Source organism: Giraffa tippelskirchi, chromosome 2, assembly GCF_054371585.1.
Source record: "Giraffa tippelskirchi isolate mGirTip1 chromosome 2, T2T-mGirTip1v1.2.pri, whole genome shotgun sequence".
Taxonomy (NCBI): Eukaryota; Metazoa; Chordata; class Mammalia; order Artiodactyla; family Giraffidae; genus Giraffa; species Giraffa tippelskirchi.
Genome location: NC_137276.1, coordinates 204,523,666 through 204,541,741, shown reverse-complemented (window position 1 = coordinate 204,541,741; position 18,076 = coordinate 204,523,666). Strand labels below are relative to the sequence as shown.

Genomic DNA, 18,076 nt, shown 5'->3' with positions numbered 1-18,076 from the left:
GGCACTTTCTTTTTTCTTGCAAGTTATAGCAAATGCTTACTTTACTTCAGAAGTCATACATACTTGCGTGCAGACACACCTACCCACATGTACACACAGAAACTAACCAACCAAATACTGCCATTTCCTACTTGAGTAATCTTGGGAAAAGGATTTAATTCTATGAATGTATTCTCTTGCAAAATGCTCATAATAGTACTTCTTAACTTATAGACTTAAGCATATTAATATAAGTAGTATAATTAAAGGATTTCAAATACTGTCTGGGAGACCTGTGGATTAAGACGGCAAAGTAGGAAAATTCTGAGCTCACCTTCTCCTATAGACACATCAAAACTACAGCTATAGACAGAATAAATGTCTCTGAAAAAAACCTGAGTACTAGCAGAGCACATCTACATGTTCTACAACTTATTTAAGGGATATAAAGAAGAGGCAACATCAAGATAGGCAAAAAAAAGCAGAGACTCCATCTAGACAGAAGCCACACTACCAGGGTGGCAACCCATAAGCAAGAGAAATATCATAACAACAATGTTCCCCTCTGAGGACTGAGAGGTCTGAGCCCCAGAATAGGCTTCCCAGCCTGGGGGACCTGGACTAGGAAACTCAGCCCCAATAACATCTGGACTTTGAAAACAAGTGGGGCTTATACCTTTGAGAGCTGAAATGCTGTAGGAAAACAAGACTTGGTTTTAGAAGGGCTTGTGTGCAAACTCACTTGCTCCAAGTTCCAGATGAGAGGCAACAGCTTGAAAAGCACCTGGGTCATCCAAAAAGAAGATTCACTGACTAATATCAGGGCAGGTGCTGGAGGAGCAGGGATCTGATGGAATTTTCTAGTGACAGGAGCACTGGTGGGCACCATTTTTAAAGAAACACTCCTTCATTTATCTGGTCTGATACTGGAGGGTGGGATTTCTGTCACGCTCAATCAACCTAGTTAATGTCATGCACCCCCACCTTGATGTTCCCTTGAACACTTGCCTCAACCAACCTGCCTGCTCTGGCCATTCTCTTCAAAGATGCTCCTGTTCTACTCCACCTGGTGGGCAGCCCCAGCCAGAAGGGCAACCCTCCAGCATGCTCCATGGGGCCATAGCTGTACCTCAGTATGCTCCCAACAGTCATGGGCAGGCCTGGAAGCCAGCAGGCTGGGGGCCAGACACATTCAACACCACACCTGTGATAATCATGGTCAGCACTCATAGAAAGCTAGGGTGAGGACCAGCCCCCACAATTGGGACATTCACAGCAGTTGTAGATGAGTTATTCAGCCAGCTGAATCAGAGGCCACCCTGCTCACTAATGCACCTGTAACAATTACGGCTTGATCTCACAAGAGGGTGCATCTAGCTTACACATAGCAGACACCCACAGCATCTGGATCTGGTAATCAGAAGGGATTGTGCCACTGGGTTCCACAGTACACCTCATACATAAGACTAATATTTCAAGGCTAAGAATATACTCCCTAATACATAGAAGCAAACATAGAGAGTGAGGAAAAATGAGGAGACAAAGGGATAGTTTCCGAATGAAAGAATATGAGAAATTCTCCAAAAAATGAAATGGAGACAAGCAATTTACCAGATAAATAGTTTATAGTAATAGTTATAAACATGATCACTGAACTTGAGATAAGAACAGATGAACTCAGTGAGAACCTCAACAAAGAGAAAATATAAGAAAAGCAAATCAGAACTAAGAATACAATAACTGAAATAAAAACACACTAAAAGAAGTCAACAGAAGACCAAAAGATTCTTAAGAATGGATCAGCAATCTGGAAAACAGGATGGTGAAAATCACTCAATCAGACCAGCAAAAAGGAAAAAAAAATAAAAATGAAGATAGCTTAAGGGAGCTCTGGGACAGCATTAAGCATACTAATATTTATATTTTAGAAGTCTCCAAAGGAAAAGAGAGAGACATGGGGACAGAAACCCTATTTGAAGAAATAATGGCTGAAAACTTCTTTAACCTGATAAACGAAACAGACATTCAAGTCTAGGTAGCACAGAAAATCCCCAACAAGATGAACCCAAAGAGACTCACACCAAGACACATTACAATGAAAACACAATGCATAAAGATAAAGAGAGACTATTAAAAGCAGCAAGGAAAAACGTTTTGTTATGAAAAAGGAACTCCCCATAGGACAATCAGTTAATTTTACAGTAGAAATACAAGCCAGAAGAGGCTGGCATGATATATCCAAAGTGCTGAAAGGAAAAAAAAAAAAAGCTTACAATTAAAAATACTCTATTCAGGAAGGTTATCATTCAGAAATAAAAGAGAAATAAAGAATTTCCTAGATTAGCAAAAGCTAAAAGAGTTCATCACTACTAAACTGGTCATATAAGAAATGTTGAGATCTGTTTAAAATAGAGAAAGACTGTACTAGAAACAAAGAAATTATGAAAGAGAAAGCTCTCACTGGTAAATCAAACATATAGTGAAAGTAGCAAACCAGACTACTAGTTTGAAGCTAGTTTGAAGGTTAAAAAAAACTAGTAAACTCATCTCTATTTAAAATAATCAATATGCAAAATAAAAAGATGCAAAATATGATGTCAAAAGCATAAAATGTGGGATGAGAGAGGGAATAAAAATGTAGTGCTTTCAGAATATGTTCAAACTTAAGCAATTGTCAACTTAAAATAGACTGCATTAAATATAGATTGTTATATATATAAGCATCAAATTAATCACAAACCAGAAACCTATATACATGCTCAGTCACTTCAGTTTGTGTCCAAACCTTTATGACCCCATGGACTGTAGCCCTCCAGGCTCCTCTGACCATGGGATTCTCTAGGTAAGAATACTGGAGTGGATTGCCACGCCCTTCTCCAGCGGTTCTTCGCGACCCAAGGATCAAACCCGTTTCTTACACTTCCTGCATGGGCAGATGGGTTCTTTACCACTAGCACCACCTGGGAAACCCTATAAAACCTATATGCTATGCTATGCTATGCTAAGTCACTCGAACCGTGTCCGACTCTGTGCGACCCCACAGACGGCAGCTCACCAGGCTCCGCCGTCCCTAGGATTCTCCAGGCAAGAATACTGGAGTGGGTTGCCATTTCTTTCTCCAGTGCATGAAAGGGAAAGGTGAAAGTGAAGTCGCTCAGTCGTGTCCGACTCTTAGCGACCCCATGGACTGTAGCCTACCAGGCTCCTCCGTCCATGGGATTTTCCAGGCAAGAGTACTGGAGTGGGGTGCAATAGATACACAAAAAATAAATAGGAAAGAATGAAAACATATCACTAAAGAAAGTCATCAAATCACCTGGGAAGAGAACAAGAGACAAAGAAAGAAACAGAGAAATACAAAACAACCAGAAAACAACTAACAAAATGGCAAGAAGTACATACCTATCAATAATTACTTTAAATATAAATTGACTAAATGCTCCACTCAAAAGGCATAGGGTGGCTAAATGGATTAAAAAAAAAAAAGTCACATGTGTATGCTGCCTACAAGAGACAGTCATGTAAGATCTAAAAACACATACAGATTGAGAGCAAAGGGATGAGAAAAGATATTTCATGCAGAGGGAAATACAAAGAAAGCTATACTTATATCAGACAGAATAGATTTTAAAATGATAACCATAATAAAAGACAAATGAGGGCATTACATAAGGGATGTAACACTTATAAATATCTTTGCACCTCAAATAGAAGAACCTAATTCATAAAGTAAACATTAATAAATATAAGGGAAATACTGATAGTAATATAGTCATAGTAGTGGAACTTTACTTCCCATTTATATTAATGGATATAGTCTAGAGAGAAAAAAACAGTTAGAAAACATTGGCCTTAAACTACATACTACATTATATCAACCTAATAGTTATATATAGAGCATTCTATTCCCAAACAGCAGAATACATTCTTTTCAAGTGTACATGGAATATTCTCTGGGATAGATCACATGTTAGATCACAAGTCTCATTAATTTAAGATGATTGAAATCATATTTTCCAACCAAAACAAAATAAAACTAGAAATCAATTAATAAGAGGAGAACTAGAAAAAAATCACAAACATATGAAGGTTAAATAACATGTTATTGACCAATGGGTCAACAACAACAACAGAAATCAAATTGGAAATTAAAAAAGTACCTTCAGACAAATGAAAATGAGAAACAGAATTCTAAAATATATGGGAACTGCAAACTCATTCCTGAGGGGGGAATTTTATAGAAATACAGGCTTCCTTCCCCAAACAAGAAAATTTTCAAACAAAAAATAAAATTTTACACCTAAAGAAACTAGAAGAAGAACAAAGCCCAAAGTTAGTGAGAGGTATGAAATAAATAACAGAGAAGAAATCAATGAGCTAGACACTTTAAAAGTCACAGAAAATGTGAATGACACTAATAGGTGATTCTTTGAAAACAGACAAAACTGATAAAACTAGACATATTCATTAGGAACAATAATATCAGAAGTAAAAGCAGAGAAGTTTGAGACAACATCACAGAAATACAAGGAATCATAAGAGATTACTATGAACCATTATGTCAACAAATTGGACAACCTAGAAGAAAAGGATAAACTCCTAGAAATATACACTCTTTCAAGACTGAATTGGAAGAAATAGAAAATCTGAATAGACTGAACACTATTAAAAAAAAAATCAAGTCAATAATCAAGCAACTTCCAACAAACAAATGTCCAGGATTAGATGGCTTCATAGGTGAATTCTGTCAAACATTTAAAGAATTAATATCTATTCTTGTCAAGCTATTCCAAAAAATATTGAAGAGGAAGATCTCATTTTATTAGGCCAGCTCAAGAGTGATCAAGAGTTAGGCATTGGAGGTATAGACATGAAGGTGGCAAAGACAAGAAAGAGGATGCTAAAAGCAATGGTGGAAGACAAGAGTGAATCCCACGGACAGACGAGCCTGGTGGGCTACAGTCCATGGGGTTGCAGAGTCAGACATGACTGAGCAACTAACACTTTACTTTCTTGATCAAACTGTATACAAAATCTGCCCTTAATCTTTTCAGTCATCTGCATCTTGGTTAAGTGAGGACTAGATATGGTAGAGTGGGGTCTCTACCATTTCCAACTAAAAATGTTCTAATAGCTATTCAGTTAATTCTGTGATGAGGTAGCTTACCTAATCAAATCCCAAAATAAGTAGTCAACTTGGAACAGAAAAATGTGCTTTAAAATAGAACTCTCATTCATATATATATATATATACACATACATATATATACTTATTTTCTACTGTGCTAGTAATGTACCATTGTTTTATCTCCAGTCATTACACACATGTACACACATACCTAAACATACACAAACATAAATAGCTATAATAGCTATAAAGCCTCTTCCTAGTTTAAGGGAATCTTTTTGACTGATTTCTTTTGTAAATGTGAATTACATATGTGTTTTTACATTTTCTAGTAGCCACATTTAAGAAAGTAATAAACAGATAAAATTAATTTTATTAATATACAAATCTACAAAATATTATAATTTCAACATAAAGTCAACATAAAATTATTAATAAAATGTTATGTCTTTGAAAACCATCTCTTACAACACTTCTGAATGGACTCAATAGACTCATGTAGCTGGTGGTTCTCAAACTGAACAGTATAAGTCTGAATTAATGTGTGGCTTAATTCTGCTCTTCCTAGTAATACTGATCAATATATTTTCTTAATAGAAATAAAGGAAAGTTATAAAAAATGGCTGTGGGATACATCTCAAAGTATTATTTGTGCAATTGGGAACACAGGCTTAGCAAAATGTCTGGGCTTAACAGCAGGTTCCACATTTATTAAGTCAGTCTGACTAGTAAGCTCCTTGAATACTGCTGAGAAATAATTGGACATGATTAATGAATTAAACGGCAAAGGGCACAAGAAATATTTCCACAATGTTTATTTTTATTTAAAAAATAAAGTGAAAACTGCCTAAGCAGTAGATATGAAAATAGTTGTAGACTTGGAGCTGCTTCTTCATGTGAAAATATGAAAAACAAGTTAAATGTATTAAACGCTAACATCTAATATAACTCTGAGATTTCCTGTTTCTGTTATTATAATTATGGCAGACATGCAACTTGGAGTACAGTGAAAAGAAAAACAAATGTCTACAATTAAATTTGCTTTCTAAGTACTTGAATAAAAGTTAAGAGCTGTCACCTATTGAAGTTTAACAAAGTTCTCTTTACAGTATTTTTAATCCTCCCAACAGCTCTATTGTTATTTTACTATATATATATGACAAACTGAGACATTAAATATCTTGCTGAAGGTCAAGAGTTGCTGAGATATATAACCAGGGTAGATCCTTCATACATTTTCTAACTTTAGAATAGTAAATAAATTTCATGGAGAGATACATGTAATGTTTTAAGTAGTATATTATTATGTTAATAATATGTGTGGGTTCCCTGGTGGCTCAGTCGGTAAAGAATCTGCCTACAGTGTGGAAGACCTTGGTTCCTGTGTCAGGAAGATTCCCTAGAGAAGGAAATTGCAATCCACTCCAGTATTCTTGCCTGGAGAATTCCATGTACACAGGAGCCCGTTAGGTTCCAGTCCATGGCATCACAAAGAGTTAGACATGACCGAGAGACTAACTTTCATTATTATGTTAATATAACTTTAATGTAATTTATATTAATATATATTTAACATATCAAAAGGAAGGTTTTACTTAGGGCTACTTAAACTTAGAAGATTAAACCATTGTATGTTTCTTACTTCAGGGTAGATATAAAGAAATTTCAAATTAATTGGTATGGAAATTTCAAGTGAATTTGAGATAAGAAAATTACATTTAATGTTAGATGCTTTCACATTTGTTTCTGTTTAATCTTGAAAATAACAGAACAAGATTAATATTATCATTCCTATTTTATATATTAGGAAACTGGGGCTTAGAAGGGTTCCTGTTCATAGTAGCAAATTGAGATTTTACCGTGTTTGCCTGACTACATTTCTCTGTTTTTTCATGATACCGTCACTCTAAGTTGAGGAAAGTTTTAAATGTAAGATATTTAAGGAAATGTGTTTAATGGCATGAAATGAGAGGCAATGTACTGTTTTTTGTTTTCATTTTTTTCTAAAAGAAGTGTTATTTCTAATCATGTTCAAGATCATAACAGCATGCTTCCAATAAAGATTATAAATTTAGATACATGGTGTAATCTTTATTTTAGGTGTTTTAAATATTGCAATACCTGAAAATACAAAGTGTAACTATTCATCATCCTCAAAAATTAAAAAAATTATATTTGCTTTCTGTCATAATGAAGATTCTCACAAATTCTTCCATCTATTCAATTAATGATCATGATCAAATATTTTTGAAGTCTGTAATGTCAGACATTTCTCTAGATACTAGAGATATGATCATACAATAAAGTATTGCCCTTGATAAAACTTGTATTCACTAGATAAGCAATATATAGAAAAATTTTGATGGCTGTCAAGTTTATGCAAAATTGGTCATATGATTATCCTTATAAAATGGAAGCTATTAATACATGGTTGATGTTGCTTAAATTTGCTATTTCATAGATATTTGGGACTTTGAAGCTGAGAATGGAAATTCTCTATGTAAAAATTATTCTAAGTATAAAGATAAATAATGGTGTTAATTAAGCTAAGATGTTCTACTTCAACAGAACACATGGCTACGTGTTAAATTCTAGACTCCAAAGCAAGAACATTCAGTATCTTTCCCTTTGCCAATTGCTTTGTGACCCTATGTACTGTAGCCAGCCAGGATGTTCTGCTCAATGGATTTTCGAGGCAAGAATACTGGAGTGGGTTGCCATTTCCTGCTCCAGGGGATCTTCCCAACCTAGGGATTGAACTCATGTCTCCTGTGTCTTCTGCATAGCAGGCAGATTCTTTACTGCTTGAGCCATCAGGGAAGCCCCAGATGCAAAAAGAAAAAAAAAAAAAATTATACTCATTTCCATCCTTCCACCCTTGGTAAATTTGTAAGGTTTATTGAAATGTATACTGAATAAATGCAGCCTCTACTTGTTTTTGAGTTCAGAATCAACTAAAATTGTGAAGTATTGCTGATATATTTTTCTAGAAGTATATTTGCATTTGGAAAGCTTTTATCCATACCTTTCCCCATGAGTTTAGATTGTCTTTTAAATATTTAAATCATTTGTAATAATAGTACCTAAAAGCTATTGTACACTTCTTCTGTACCAGGCACCAAGTCCTGCATATATATCTTTTGCACTCTCCTTGGCTTTCTTTTATATGTGATAGCATCAATATTTTATTTAGAGAATTATTTTGTCTATATGCAATATGATATTAATATTATAAAATCACACACTTCTCTCCTTCAGAGGGCACTCAACATACACTGGAGTCTTTCTTCCTCACTCACTTATTCAAAATTGCAGACATCAATTCAGCAAGAACTGCAAGAGGATAAGGTCTGAGGTTTCTTCCTTTGAAATCAAATTATTACAGCCTTGAGTGAAACGAACCCCACTGTAAGCAAGTTTGGAGACAAAGAAAATTCCATTTCAGCTTAAATTGCACTTTGATTTCTTCAAGTAATACTACTTTCTGCTTTATATGTGGATCAAAGCAGAGAAAGGAAAGGGACTGGATATTTGTGACTTTCTCCTTAACAGGCATGAGTCCATATTCAAAAGTAAATAAATACAAACCAAATCTATAGTTTGGGTATAATATAGTCATTGACTGTATATATTGTTAGGGCTTCCCTGGTGGCTCAGATGGTAAAGAATCTGCCTGCAATGCAGGAGACTCAGGTTTGATCCCTGGGTTGGGAAGATCCCCTGGAGGAGGGTGTAGCAACCCACTCCAGTATTCTTGCTTGGAGAATTCCATGGAAAAGGAGCTTGGCTACAGTCCATGGGGTTGCAGAGTTGAACACGACTAAAACACACACACACACACACACACACACACATATATACAGTCCATGGGGTTGCAGAGTTGAACACGACTAAAACACACACACACACACACACACACACACACACACACACACACACACACACACACACACACACACATATATATATAGTTACTGATTCTTATTAGCTTACACCAGTGTTTCCAAACTTTAGTACATATCAGAATCACTTGGCGTTTGAAATCAAAAATATATTCATGACCCAGATAATCATGATGGTGTGATCACTCACCTAGAGCCAGATATCCTGGAATGCAAAGTCAAGTGAGCCTTAGGAAGCATCAATATAAACAAAGCTAGCAGAGGTGATGGAATACCAGTTGAGCTATTTCAAATCCTCAAAGATGATGCTGTGAAAGTGCTGCACTCAATATGCCAGCAAATTTGGAACTCAGCAGTGGCCACAGGACTGGAAAAGGTCAGTTTTCATTCCAGTCCCAAAGAAAGGCAATGCCAAAGAATGTCCAAACTACTGCACAATTACATTCATCTCACACGCTAGCAAAGTAATGCTCAAAATTCTCCAAGCCAGGCTTCAACAGTATGTGAATGGTGAACTTCTAGATGTTCAAGCCCATTTTAGAAAAGGCAGAGGAACCAGAGATCAAATTGCCAATATCCGTTGGATCATCGAAAAAGCAAGAGAGTTGTAGAAAAACATCTACTTCTGCTTTATTAACTATGCCAAAGCCTTTGACTGTGTGGATCACAATAAACTGTGGAAAATTCTTAAAGAGATGGGAATACCAGACCACCTCTCTTTCCTCTTGGAAAACCTGTATGCAGGTCAAGAAGCAACAGTAAGAACTGCACATGGAACAACAGACTGGTTCCAAATAGGAAAAGAAGTACATCAAGGCTGCATATTGTCACCCTGCTTATTCAACTTATATGCAGAGTACATCATGAGAAACGCTGGACTGGATGAAGCACAAGCTGGAATCAAGATTGCCAGGAAAAATATCAATAACCTCAGATATGCAGATGATGCCACACTTATGGCAGAAAGTGAAGATGAAATAAAGAGCCTCTTGATGATAGTGAAAGAGGAGAGTGAAAATATTGGCTTAAAACTCAACATTCATATGATAATTTACATGCCAGTCCAGGTTCGACGCATGATACAGGGTGCTCGGGGCTGGTGCACCTGGATGATCTGGAGGGATGGATTGGCGAGGGAGGTGAAAGGGGGGTTCTGGAAGGGTAACACATGTACACTCATGGTGGATTCATGTCAATGTATGGCAAAACCAATACATTATTGTAAAGTTAAAAAATAGATAAATAAACTAATTTAATAAAAAAAAAAACAAAGCAAAAAAAAAACCCCTCAACATTCAGAAAACTAAGATCATGGCATCTGGTCCCATCACTTCATGGCAAATAGTTGGGGAAACAGTGACAGACTTTATTTTGGGGGGCTCCAAAATCACTGCAGGTGGTGACTGCACTCATGAAATTAAAACTCTTGCTCCTTGGAAGAAAAGTTTTGACCAACCTAGACAGCTTATTAAAAAGCAGAGACATTACTTTGCCAACAAAGGCCTGTCTAGTCAATGCTATGGTTTTCCCAGTAGTCTTGTATGGATGTGAGAGCTGGACCATAAAGAATTGATGCTTTTGAAATGTGGTGTTGGAGAAGACTCTTGAGAGTCCCTTGGAGAGCTAGGAGATCCAACCAGTCCTTCCTAAAGGAAATCAGTCCTGAATATTCATTGGAAAGACTGATGCTGAAGCAGAAACTCTGTTACTCTGGCCACCTGATGTGAAGAACTGACTCATTTGAAAAGACCCTGATGCTGGGAATGATTGAAGGCAGGCGGAGAAGGGGGTGACAGAGGATGAGAAGGTTGGATGGTATCATTGACTCAATGGACATGAGTTTGAGTAAATTCCAGGAGTTGGTGATGAACCGCGAGGCCAGGCATGGTGCAGTCCATGGGGTCGCAAAGTGTAGGACACAACTGAGTGACTTAACTGAATTGAACTGAGTGGTTCCAAACTTTGGTACAGATCAGAATCACTCGGCATGTGAGTTCAACCTCCAGTTTCTGATTCGGTATGATGGATTTGGTGCCTAAGTTTCTGCATTAAAAAAAAAAAAAAATTAGAGATGTTACTAATACTGCTCGTCCAGGAATCACTGATTTAGATAATGGGCATAAAATCTGGATTAATGGCTGCTGAGGCTGTGTTTACTTGGACAAAACATGCTATCAATCTAACTTAACCCAGGTACTCAGGCAGTCTCTGTATAGGCCACATGAATACAAAGTACTACATCAGAAACCGTGGTAAAGCAAATGGCACGACAGTCTTCTTTTTGAAAGAGTGCTCAGATTTAAGGAGGCTAAAAATCCCCCTTTGAAGAATTACATGGGGGATACACATAAGCCAAAAATGGAAACCAACAAGTATAAAATGGTATGTTAAATTCAGTGCATATACTGAGGCCATTTTGGGAGGTCAAGAAGGCATCAAGAATGTCAGGATGCCTGATATGAGTCTGAGAGATTAGAGGATAAGTAGCCATTATATAGACCAGGAAAAAAAATAAGATCATATAACTTAATACTGTTCCTGATAAATGCCTGCACTTGCTAGCAAAGGAAACTATGTCAGAAAGCATAAATGGGATAATTATAAAAAGCCATTCCCATCACTAGAAAAATACAGCTCAAAGCACATTCATTATTTATTGACCATTTAGTCCTATGCTGGTCCATTTGCTGTCAGATTTCTCTGAGCACTGTGTATCCTTTTCATTCATATCCCTTCAGATGAGTGTTGATACACAGATACTCAAGAAATCTTTCATGAAATGAGAAATGGAAAAAAGGATATGAAGAATTACACCATTTCAGGTGATTATTATTTTATAACAATTCCTGAAGCAAAAACACAGCAAGCAAAAATAATTACACATACATTTCAAGTTTGTAATAATTTAGTTTTCTTCTAAATATAGTACAATTGTAGTCAATGACATGTGTAGGAAAACTTATGATGACTCTGATTTAGGATATCTTTCATATTTCATATCATATTTATAATTTCAGAAGTCTAAGATGCAGATCTCTAAAGTCCTAACTATTAAAAGCTTATCCAGAATGTCAAAAGCACTAGAATGCTTTGAATTCTATCGATTGCGAGGTGATACAGTTTGTCAATTTTTTGAGGTGGTGTACTTATTCTAATTTCCAATTAAAATGATAAATTAAACATATCATTAGTTTATTAAGTATTCATTTCCACAAAAAAAGAAAACCATGCATGCATCTGTTCATAAGTACATTGACTAATTGTATCATCAATTCTAAAGTCAAAGCACAAATGAGACTGTTAAACACCATTTTCAAAGAGTAGCACAGTATCACATGATCTGAATGGTACATTATTCTAATAGCAGTCAATATAGCACTGACCCATAAACTGGGAGGTTTATAGACTGCTATATCTTTTGATATGATACAGAAATAGAAATCCCTTTTTATAACTATGTTCAGAATTAACTTATAGAAAATTCAAGCTTTCTTTCATTAAAAAAGCCCAAATGTAACTGCATCAGCTAGTCAATGTTGCATGGCAGAGATAGTTCAGGTTCCAAATTGTGTGTTTTTCTTAACTGAGTAGTACAGATGTGTGCCCCATAGTAGTGCTAATCTCTTTATTGCTTTAATAAATCCTCAAGCATTTGGCCAACTACCATAATTCTTCTGGGAAGAAAAAAATCTGCAAAAACTGCACAAGTGTAACAAGTGCAGTGTTCTAAAAGAAATCATTATTTTTAAACTGTGAAATTCTAACAGATGCTGCCTAAGTAATTGAACCAATAAAAAACACAAAGGGTGTCTGAGTGGGAAAACTTGACTAAAAGCCAGAACGCCTATGCCCTCCTCTCAACCTGGCATCACACTGGCCATCAAGCTTTCAGTTAGTATTTAGACATTTACCCTCTCTGATAAGGCCTGTCACACAGCCTTACACAGGTTACTATGGAGACTTTTGTAATGGAAAAGATTCAATAGTTCCATTCAGTGAAGATTTGCTCAGCATCTACTATGGTCCGAGCACTGGAAGGTTCACATCAAATCAAAGACATGGCCCATGATCTAATGGAGAAAAATAGACAACTCTTACAGAGTGGATTAACAAAAAATCCTCAGTATATAAAGAAAATGACTGCGGGAAGGGCTTAACACTCTAAAATCTAAAGTTTACAGAACTTGCGAGCAGACAATGAGGTAGGAAGGGAAGTAGTTACTGTAAATAATGGGAGGGCAAAAGAACCTCTCTGAGGAGTGATATGAAATTTTAAACCTGAAAGATGAGATTGGGAAAAAACTTCCCACCCAGAGGATAAATGTCTAAGACTCCAGGTAGGTTCCAAGTGTTGGAAAGACAGTGAGATTGCCACGTAGTCACAGTATAGTAAGCACAAGAGAGAAGAGTATCAGGTAAGACTGGAATGGTAGGAAGATCTTGTGTGTGCAGTACCTTGTAGCCCACGTTAAAATGTGTGAATTTCTTGGGTAGGGAGGGACAAATTGGAAGATTGGGATTGACATATACACAGTACTCTATATAAAATAGATATCTAATAAGGACCTGCTGTATAGCCCAGGGAACTCTACTCAATACTTGGTAATGACCTATATGGGGAAAAAAATTAAAAAAGAAGGAATATATGTATATGTATAGGTAATTCACTTTGTAGTATGCCTGAAACTGATATAACATTGTAAATCAAATATCTCCAATAAAAACTGTTTAAACGTGTGAATTTCAACTTTTGTTCAGTGGAAAATTGCAGAGGATTGGAAGCAAAGAGTTATATATCTTGATTTATGCTTTTGAAAAATTATCTTGGTGTGCATGAAGAAAATGGCTCTCAGGGAGGCAAGAATACGGGCAGGGAGATCAGAGAGGAAAGGACCACAGTCCTCAGGGTGAGAGTTGATGGTGGCTTCACTACAAGTGTGGCAGCTGTGAAGTGAGAAAGGGTTCAACACACTCTGATTTGTACAAAAGTAGTTTGTACTTGAGCTTCCTTGGTGGCTCAGATGGTAAAGAGTGAGTGAAAGTTGCTCAGTCTTGTCCAACTCTTTGCAACCCCTTGGACTATACAGTCCATGGGATTCTCCAGGCCAGAATACTGAAGTGGGCAGCCTTTCCCTTCTCCAGGGGATCTTCCCAAACCAGGGATTGAACGCCGGTCTCCCTTATTGCAGGTGGATTCTTTATCAGCTGAGCCACCAGGGAAGCCCAGATGGTAAAGAATCTGCCTGAATGCAGGAGATTTGAGTTCAATGCCTGTGTCAGGAAGATCTCCAGGCTGAAGGAAATGGCAACCCACTCCAGTAATCTTGCCTGGAAAATTCCATGGACAGAGGAGCTTGGTGGGCTACAGTCAATGGGGTTGCAGAGTCAGACATGACTGAGCGACTAACGCTTTCAGTTTACACTTTTCAGTTTGTACTTAAATGTACAAAGTTGGACATCACAGCATTTTAAAATTTCTCTAGACCCAAAGGCCCCTACATTTAAATTCCTAGAATGCTCCTTGAATATCCTGGTTTGGTTAGTCCAGCAGAATGTCTCAAATGATATAATCTTAAAAGTTTCATTTCATTTCATCTTTCACCCCTTAAGAAAAACACAAATGTCAGTACACTTTGGAGAAGATAAGATGAAGAATGGCAATACTTAACATCTTTTCTAAAAAGATAAAACAATATTTTGTCACTGTCAGAGTGTCTTCTGGCTTAAATTATAAAAAAATATACAAATATTGACATAATGGAATGAATTGGAAGAAGCTTCTAATGTTTGAAAATTTAAACACAACGGAAAATTAAGCCATAGCTCTGTGAGATACCTTAAGGAAGAAAATCAGTCTGAATTGTCAGATACATCCCAGGCTGTCAATAGAACAGTGGGCAACTTTTACCTTTCATGGAGAATAAAGATTATTCAGTAGAAGTTCTACAAACAAAGCAAGTTTATTGGAAGTTTTTTGGGTTATTGTATGGGATTGTGTGGGATTGGATTGGATTATTTTGATGTTAGGAATTTCTCTATGAGTATACTCCCCGAGGACAAATATTGGATTGACCAAAAAGTTCATGTGGGTTTTTCCTAATACAACATAATAATTCTGATACACGGGTAATATGGTTGAGACATGAAGACTGCTATCTCTGGGGCCAAACTTCTTGGGTTCAAATTCCAGCTTTGCCATTTATCACCTGTGTAACTATCTGCAAGACAGTTAACCTCTCTGAGCTTCCCTTTCTTCTCAGTAAAGAGAGGCATTGTGATGCTCAAAGGAGTAAATTTATGTGCAATACTTAATTACCATTAAGAAACTAAACACTGTTACTATTTACATTATACATAACTGATAGACAAAGAAAAGTAAAACAAACTGGAATTTTTAAGAAAGATAATTTAGTCACCATGAGAAGTATTTGAAAGCTACTTTGCAGTCCTTCCTTTAGAAATATTTTTTTTAATTAATTTATTTTTTTTATAAATTTATTTATTTTAGTTGGGGGCTAATTACTTTACAATATTGTAATAGTTTTTGCCATACATTCACATGAATCAGCCATGGGTTTACATGTGTTCCCCTTCCTGGACCCCTCACCCACCTCCCTCCCCATCCCACCCCTCTGGGTCATCCCATTGCCCCGGCCCTGAGCCCCTGTCCCATGCATTGAACATGGAATGGTGTTCTGTTTCACATATGATAATATACATGTTTCAATGCTATTCTCCCAGAACGTCCCACCCTCACCTTCTCCCTCAGAGTCCACAAAATTGTTCTATGCATCTGTGTCTCTTATTCTGTCTCGCATATAGGGTTATCGTTACCATCTTTCAAATTCCATATATATGCATTAGTATACTGTATTGTTGTTTTTCTTTCTGGCTTACTTCACTCTGTATAATGGGCTTCCTTTATAATGCAGTCCTTCCTTTAGAAATATTTATATTTCAGGGCTTCCTGAAAAATTTTCACATATTTCAGCCTATGAGAAATACTATAAATAAGCTCAAATAAAATTAAAGTGCTTGACAATTATTAAAATGTATTTTAGTAAAATGTAATACATTATGAAATGTATTATCTGAGTATCAAAATATATTTTGGCAATTGAATATTTACTCAGTAAGATATACACTTGACTGTAAGTTTCTTACTGTTAAAAAAAAAAAAACTTTAAGCATGGCATATGTATTGGAGAAAGCATATCGCAGTGTTTGTTACATAGTATCTAATGTATTTGGACTTTTTATTTTAAACTTAAATGGAGCCTCTGAGTTTCTCAGCTTTGTTATCATACTCAAATCATACAAACATGTACCACAGCCATTAATCAGCATTCTATAACTGAATATGGATTTCTTAAAATAAATTTTTAAAATATGGCTAGAGAACAGGAAAGTGTGTAATGTCCTCTCTCCTGTGGAAATAAATCACCATTTTGCGGCTCTTCTCACGTGTCAAGCAGTAAATTTCATTGTCAAAATGTACAGAAGAAAGTAGAGGTCCTATGATCCGTCTTCTAGTCCTCACCAATCCTTTGTTAACGGCTCATTCTTTGGGAATGATTAATGTGATAACTCCCAAACAACAGACAAAATCTGCTTCTTTTCAATTCCTGCTGACAATTCAATAGTGGAAATACAACTCTGCATGAAACAGAGTATCATGGATCTGACCACATTTTTGTTTTCCTTGGTGGGCTAGAACAATTTAAATATTCTATATAATAAACAAAGACATAATGAGAAATGCCAAGCTCTGTTGTTCTGTTAGCTCATTTGTACAGTTAAAAGGCTTGAATCAAATGCACTTAATCAAAATTTTGTACAACACATAAAAATGATTTATTAGTTAAAATGGGTTACTTTATTTTGCATAAAAATGGTGGATTATCAAAATGTCTCTTTTGTAAACTGAAAGCTACATTATCAATTATTTTAGATCAAAGGAGTTAGACCTAGCATAGGTTTTACTTTAAGGGCAAATATCTCATAAAAATAACATCACCTGTATTAACACACGGAAAGTCCTCCAATGGTATGCTCTAATTCACGTTATTATCTTTTGAAAATGATATTTGAATAGGACACATGGCAGTTACAGTAAGAAAATCCATAAGAAATCAACCTTAATTATCCTACCTGTCAATCTATACAGAGGGAATAATTAAAACCTTTAAAATGAAAGGCATTTTAAATCTTGTTTCCAGTGATTTTTTCAAAACTACTGGCAGGGTTGAAGAAGGAAATGGCAACCCACTCCAGTATTCTCGCCTGGAGAATCCCACAGACTGTAGCCTGCCAGGCTCCTCTGTCCATGGGATGGCAAGAGTTGGACATGACTTAGCGACTAAACTACCAGTAAGAGGGTATTGGTGTAACAGTAATACTGAAGAGTTGTATTGAGGTTAAAATTTAAAATAAAACATTTGAAAATCATAATAAATTTATATATATATAATCAATCTTTAAATAATTAAGTTTTATAATCCATTATCTTAAAAATATTCATGATTATGTATTTTTAGGAACAGAAGGGGCCATAAAAGAAATCCAATACGCTTATACTTCTGTTATTGTAGTCTTCTCTCCAGCAGGTGGTTTACAGGTTCTAGAAGAACTCACTGTCTCAAGATAGACCATGCCCCATAGTATTATTCCATTATTACGAATCCTTCCTTGCATTTTGTCCATGGCTGTTGCTTATTTGTTTCAGTTCTCTCTTCTGGGCTATAAAATAATGCCTACACTCTCTTCCAACATGACAAATCTTAAAAAAATTTAGAGTGTTATCTTCTCTACAGTGAAGGTTTTTTTTTTTTGTGAGTGGTCACAAGATGCTGGCATAGTATTTTTTTTTATTAATTTATTCATTTTATTTGGGGGCTAATTACTTTACAATATTGTAGTGGTTTTTGCCATACATTGACATGAATCAGCCATGGGTTTACATGTGTTCCCCATCTTGACCCCCTTCCCACCTCCCTCCCCATCCCATCCCTCTGGGTCATCCCATTGCTTCAGCCCTGAGCATTTGTTTCATTGTTTATATCTAGGT

General features: G+C 36.1%; 1 protein-coding gene across 1 annotated transcript in view; it reads right to left on the bottom strand.

Annotated features, from left to right (window-relative positions):
- Positions 1-18,076, bottom strand: part of ROBO1 (roundabout guidance receptor 1) — a 1,242,585-nt gene that overhangs the window by 787,505 nt on the left and 437,004 nt on the right. The window lies entirely within an intron of this gene.